A 6,824-nucleotide genomic window follows, 5' to 3' on the forward strand; every position below is an offset into this window, starting at 1 on the left:
TGATAGGGCTAATTTTTATCACAATTAGGGAAAATCTAGACCTGTCACCATGAACATCAGCTAAGTCCACTCACTCAGTGGATTTCATTAACTCATATTTTCATTCATTCATTCACTTTCCTATGTTACAGAGTCGGCAATCTGTCTCCCAGTCCCCATCTTATGGCTCTCTCCTCCTCGCCGACCCCACTTCTAGCTCTTGGCTAGCCTCTCTACATCTACTTTTGGAACATTAATCTCTTTTCCATGCTTCTCTCAAAGCATCATTTTGAGAGCGAATTTAAATGCATGATGACTGGTTTATTGCCCATTGATGGCTCTCATACATTGAGATAAGAGGATTCAACCCCACTGGCCTTCATGGAGTGTTATTGGACTGAATCACACCCTTCCAAAACTCCCTGTGTGAAATGATACCTTGTGCTCACTTTGGCAGTACAAATATAATGAAATGGGAGTGATACAGAGTAGATGTGCATGGCCCCTGTGCAGAAATGACATGCAAACTTGTGAAGTGTTCTACATTTTTTTTGTAACCCTTCAGTTTTTTTGTTGTCTGAGTCACCTTTTCTGGGGTATTTTGTCATGGCACCCCTAGCAAACCAACACATCAGGTTTCCTAAGTATACCAGGTTCTACCACAATGATATTTCTATCAGGAAGCAGCCTTCCTTCCCTCTGCATCCCCACATCTTTCCTTCTCCTCCAGAGATATTTTTTTAAAAATTTTTTATTTAAAGGTGATATATTGAGGAGTTACAGTTAGATAGGTCAGCAAATAGTACATTGCTCTTTGAACAGTGTCATTTCTTCCATTTTATTCTCCAAGTTTTTTCCTGAGCCCCTTCCCCCACAAGCTGTATAGTTTATTTTCAACATAGTATCTAGTAAGTATGACTGTTGAACTAGTTCATCCCTTGTCTCACAATTTCTGTATTTCCCCTTACCTGCCCCAAAAGAGATAAACTCACATACAAGGCAAAAAGTACAAAAATACAGAACAGTGACAAAAGAGGAAAGAAGAAGAAGAAAAGAAGAAGAAGAAGAAGAAGAAGAAGAAGAAGAAGAAGAAGAAGAAGAAGATAAACAACAACAACTAAAGCAACAACAAAAAAAGTTGTACAAAAACTAAAATAATGCAACATCTTGTTTCCATTTCTTGGAGTTCATTTTGACAGTATCATTTTATATGCACATAGTTTTTGAGCCTTTATGATCCTCTCCTAAGAATATCCTTCTCTGGTCTCACAGTATGAAAATTAAAAGTCCTGTTTAACTTATCATGTCCCATTGTTAGTGGGAGCATAAACTTGTTCAACCACTGTGAAAAGCAGTATGCAGGTTCCTCCGAAGAATAAATGTAGAGATTCCTTATGCCTCAGCAATTTTATTCCTGGGTATATATTCAATTTATGATAAATCAGGCCAAACTAAAGCTGCTAGCACAATTCTATTCATTGAAGCATTGTTTAACCACAGCTAAGATATGGAATTGATCCAGATGCACGCAGTAGACAAATGGATCAAGAAAATGTGGAATGTATACACAATGGAATTCTATGCTTCCATCAGAAAGAATGATATTCTACAATTCATAAGAAAATCATAAGAGTTGGAAAAAGTTATATTAAGCAATGAAAGCCAGAACCAAAGAAACAAAGGTTGCACAATTTCCCTCATTTGTAATCAATAGGATGTGCCTATAAATCTAACGCACAACGAATGGTAAAGAAACAAAATTACACTCCAGAAACATTTGAATGGTACCTCTTCAAAGAAGTTTCCTGACTCAGATCTGAATTCAGTCCCTCTCCTTATACTAGCATCTCAACATACCTGTTCATTTCTTTTCTTACAGACTCTAGAAGTGTTTGCTAACCAAAGGTCCTCCAGATAATTTAAGCTCTGTGAGTTTACAGCTCTTCCCATTTTCTGTTTATTATTATACTTTGGGGGTTTTGTAGTGTCTAACTCATAGCAGACCTTCATTTGTTTTTTTGGCCAAGTGAAACGAACGAATGAAATATTGTTTAAGGCATGTTCCATGGCACTCATTAATCTGTCATGTAGGAGAGGGAGGTGAGTAAGCCAGACTTAGGTAAGTCTAACATCAAACGAGTAAGTATGATGAAGGATAGTGAGCACCGAATTTGAGGAAATATCCCAGCCTGTATAAATGAAGACATCTTTGCCTATCTGTGTGCACATGCTGGAGAGGTGCTGCAGTGGTTTGGGGAAGAGGACACCTTTATTATTTCTGATGCATTGAAATTGAGTGAAATAGCATGATTCTTTTTTTTTTGCTAGTCCTGGGCATGAGCTCAGGGCCTGAGCACTGTCCTTGGACTTTCTCAAGGCTAGAGCGCTACCACTTTGAGCCTCAGCACCAGTTACAGCTTTTTCTATGTATGTGGTACCAAGGAATCGAACCTAGGCCTTCATGCATGCTAGGCAAGCACTCTACCACTAGGCCAAACTCCTGGCCCAAACATGATTATTAATAAGCTGGTGTGTGTGTGTGTGTGTGTGTGTGTGTGTGTGTAGGTAGGTAGCCTGTGGCAACAATTCAATTTACGATATGAGGGAGTGTAGCTGAGCATCACACACTCTCCTAGCTACAAATCTGTGTGACTCTAAGTCCCAGAAGTGTCACCATGGAGGTGTCACACAGCAGAGAATCCATCTTCTTCTTGCCAGCTCAGAGTTAAGGAAAAGAGGAGGCCAGGGAGAATTTACCACCCCCAGAGGCATATTGATTAGAAGGAAATGCCAGGTGCATTTCCATTTGCATTTTTTGTGGTGCTTGGATTGAAGAAAGGAGAGATGGTTCTAAATGAGAACAGCCCAATCATTTTCTCCTAAAACCTGCTCCAATCTGTATCCCTGATCCCTGAAGTTACTACCTTGTATATAATCCAGGAAAAGAGATAATCAGCTCTTTGAGTTACATCGGTTTTGCCTGTTCCCTTGATGAAAATGGCAAAACTTGTCTATGAAATCCTGGAGTTGATTACGGTGTCCTTCTCTCTCCTCTTAAATCAAAGCCATTTTATCTCCTTCAATCTCACAGGCTCCAAGAAACATCTTTGCTTTTAATTATTCATAGTTCTTTTTGAGTAAAACACAAACACAAACAAAAACAACACAAACAACAAAAAACCCATCCCAGGCAGTGCAGTTTTTAGGTGATTGTCAGAGATACATAGGGACACATATTCTTACACATGTAAGATTTAATTGAAAAATAAAACAATTAGCTTTTAATACTTATGAAGTAACAGAGGGAAGCAGTTCTGTAGGATGACTAGGGAGAAATAGCCATACATTGCTTTTTTTAAAAAAATAAACATCGAATTGTGTTCCTGATAAAGCTTATTAAAACATGAAAGTGGAACATATCCGGACACTGGGAAGCCAGTCCACTGATTACTTGGGAGCTCCCTTGTTTCTTATACCATTTTCAAAGACAAAACAGAAACTGGAGAAGAGTAGGTCCATTGATATGGGTGGGTTTTATTCTATCTCAGGAGCTGGCCTCATGAGTACTTGCACCAAGGGGCTTTTGAAATTGCCAAGGAAATCACAAGGAGTCAGACAACTTGTCAATCAACTTGATTGACTGACAGAGATGGAGCTGCTTAACTCAAGAGTGTGTCTGATTGGGCTTCAAATCAGCTTCCCATAGCACATCTTCTCTCTCCATGAGTGGAAAAATGTACCTTGGCATTATTCTATGCAAAATTCATCCAAGGATACTGCAAATCTTCAGGCTTATAAACCACTTTAAGAAATGCTCTCTAGTTCTTAGCTGTATTCAGTGTATCTTCAATTCACCAGCAAGTCATAGTCAACTACACCTATCTGCTTTTTGATTTTATAACTCCATGGCTTCCTACAAGCAGCTACCCTTGTGCTTATTTCTTTTACTCATCTTTATAAATTCTGCTCAGGCAATTCTCTTTCCTTTACTTTGTATTTAAATGCTAGTCCTAAGGCTTGAACTCAGGGTCTGGGCTCCGTGTTAGCTTTTTCTTTGCTCAATCGAAGCTAACACCGTACTATTTGAGCCATAGCTTCACTTCTAGATTTTCTTTTGATAGTTAATTGGAAGAGTCTCTCTGACTTTCCTTCCCAGGCTGGCATCAACCATGATCCTCAGATCTCAGCCTCCGGAAAAGTTAGAATCACAGGTATGAGCTATGGGTGGCCGACAAAAGGTCTTTTGTGAGGTCCCCAAATAAGGTAATTTTTCCTTTCCTTGAACCTGAGTTGGCCTCTTTCCACATCTTTTATAGCCTCTATTAGATGGAACGCCAATCAAAAGAGGATTTGCTAAAATGGAAAATATAGTCCATATTGGAAAATGGGTATTTTAACTTCACTGTAAATATTCTACTAAGAATATGATCCCTACGAGTTATAGTAAGTATACACTGGTATATTTGGTGAACAATCCAACTTTTGACTTAGTTTCTGGCATGTCCTGTGCACTGCTAATATCTGATGAATGAATTATAAACCCAGGAAACAGAACAGTATGCATTGCTGTGGGCCACATTCTGGCCCTGAACAAGTGAAGGAGTTGTTGAGATATGAGTAGTTTTGTTATTGTCCTTTAATCTCTAGCATTCAGTAGATGACACCGTCAGAGGACTTCCATTAAGAAGTTCATTTTTTTACCACTTGTTTTATTTTCATTCATTTTTAATTTAAATTTTTATTGAAAGGTGATGTACATAGGGGTTACATAAGTAATGATTATATTTCTTTTTGAACAGTGTTAACCCCTCCCTCATTTTCTCCCATTTTCCCCCAACCCCTTCTTCCCCATGTTGTAAAGTTCATTTCCAACATATTGTCTAGTGAGTATCACTGTTGCATTGGTTCACACTTTGTCCCACAATTCTGTTATTCTTCTTCCCATCCCCAAATCAAATAAACTTATAGAAATATAAATAGAAATAAACTTTATAGAAATATAAAACAGTGACAAGAGGGAATAAACCAAAGGGAAAACAGAATTACCTGAAAGCAGTTCAACGAAAAAAAAAAAACCTTCTTGTTTCTACTTTTTTGGATTTTATTTTGATAAATACAATTTTATATTGTCATATACACATAGCTATTGAGCCATTGCAATCCTCTCCTAAGAATACCTTCCTTGGTTCTCACTCAGCAAACGCTGAGAGTGTTGTTTAATTAATCATGGCTAAGTGTAATTATTTGTCTTTTATTCTCCATTGGATTTAACTTGCAGATTTAGAGACATATTCTAGGTATGACAAATGAGGGAAACCATGCAACCTATATTTCTTTGGGTTTGACTTACTTAATATAATTTTTTCCAAGTCTTTCCATTTCCTCAGGAATGGGGCAATATAATTCTTTCTGAGAGAAGCATAAAATTCCATTGTACTACTGGTTTTAGTAAAACAATGATAAAATAGTAACGAACTGATGGATATTTTAAACTGAAGAAAGTAACTTCAGGCCTCACATATCAGAAACCAATGATGTTTTACAGTTCTTGTGTTTGTCCTTGTGAAAATACATTTGCAGAAATGTGGTCATATAAAATCAGTCATTTCTCCCTTTAAAAATCACCTACTTTGCTTTTCTCACTTTTAAAATTACTTACTTTTCACTCCATTTATTTCTCCTAAATATTAAAAGCAGGGGTTTATATTACTTGTATTTTTGCCTGCTCATTAAATGGGAAGTTAATCAGTAATTTTTAACCACTGCATGCCGTTGTTTAGGCATATGCCTTGTAATGAAGCTGGTGGATTTACTGGAGTCTCGTGGAAGTACTTTATGATCTGGTAGATTAGAAATAGCTTTGTACATAGGTTGCTCTCTGATGATAGATAAGTAAGTCATAGCCCCATCCGGGCATTGTTTTTCTCACTGGTACATCAGGATTGTATGCAAGGCTCTATGAGCCTTTCTGTCTCCTCCTCTACCATTGGCATCTAGCTAGAGTTTTCTATGAGTTGTCCCTTCTTCATTCCATGAGTATATTATTAGGCCGTGTGACACTTTAAAAAGTACATGAGGCTCTGGTGAGTTTTTATATTGAAGAAATGAGTACTTGTAGAGAGAAGAGTAGACCATGTTGCTCTAAGTATTCTAGTAGACATGAATAGTACCTTTGAGTTATTGTTAAGGGATTTAAAGTAACTCATTAGGGATTAGACTTGAGAGCCCCAGAGAACCCTTGTCATCTCAGAGCTCATGAAAAGGATACTCCTTTCTCTCTCTGGAAGGATACACCACATGAGGAATTGTAACAATTAACTTTTAATTGCACGTCGTGTTCTCCATTTTGAAGCCCTAGGGGAAGTGAGTCCTTATGCCCAGGCCCCTAAAGAGAGGACTTGGAAACACATTTACTGCTGGTCTGTTTTTCTGTAGAAATGCAGGGTGTGCATTGTTCATAGACTGAGTGCATACACTGGCCCTTCAGTCTGCCACTCGCTGAGATTTATGTAGCAGCCACCTGCCATGTAGACAACAGTAGGCCATTATGGTGCTAAAGTTCAGCCCCTGTCAGAACCAAAGTAAAGAAAAGCAACTGTGTTTGTTTTAAATACATAATCAATCATAACCCTGCGAATAGCCACTTTCCTATTAATGCCTTCATATATCATCTAAAGCCCCTTGGCTTCTACATAATTCTTTTTTTGTCCAGTTCTATGTCTCTTACTTTATAGTCCCTTTCAGGGGATAATGTAGAATTGCCTCTCAAAACAAGTCTGTTCCTATATTCCTTTAGGTCTGGTGTTAGCAAGCAAGAAAAAAAAACACTAAAAACTTTTTCCATA

General features: G+C 37.9%; 1 non-coding gene across 1 annotated transcript; it reads left to right on the forward strand.

Annotated features, from left to right (window-relative positions):
- Nucleotides 1-418: 418 nt before the first annotated feature.
- On the forward strand, nucleotides 419-529 carry LOC150047039 (U6 spliceosomal RNA). Its single transcript, XR_016539574.1, has one exon. It is a non-coding gene; the product is annotated as a U6 spliceosomal RNA (small nuclear RNA).
- The last annotated feature ends 6,295 nt before the right edge of the window (nucleotides 530-6,824 follow it).

The sequence above is a fragment of the Megascapheus bottae genome, chromosome 24, assembly GCF_031878675.1.
Source record: "Megascapheus bottae isolate mThoBot1 chromosome 24, mThoBot2.hap1, whole genome shotgun sequence".
Classification (NCBI taxonomy): domain Eukaryota; kingdom Metazoa; phylum Chordata; class Mammalia; order Rodentia; family Geomyidae; genus Megascapheus; species Megascapheus bottae.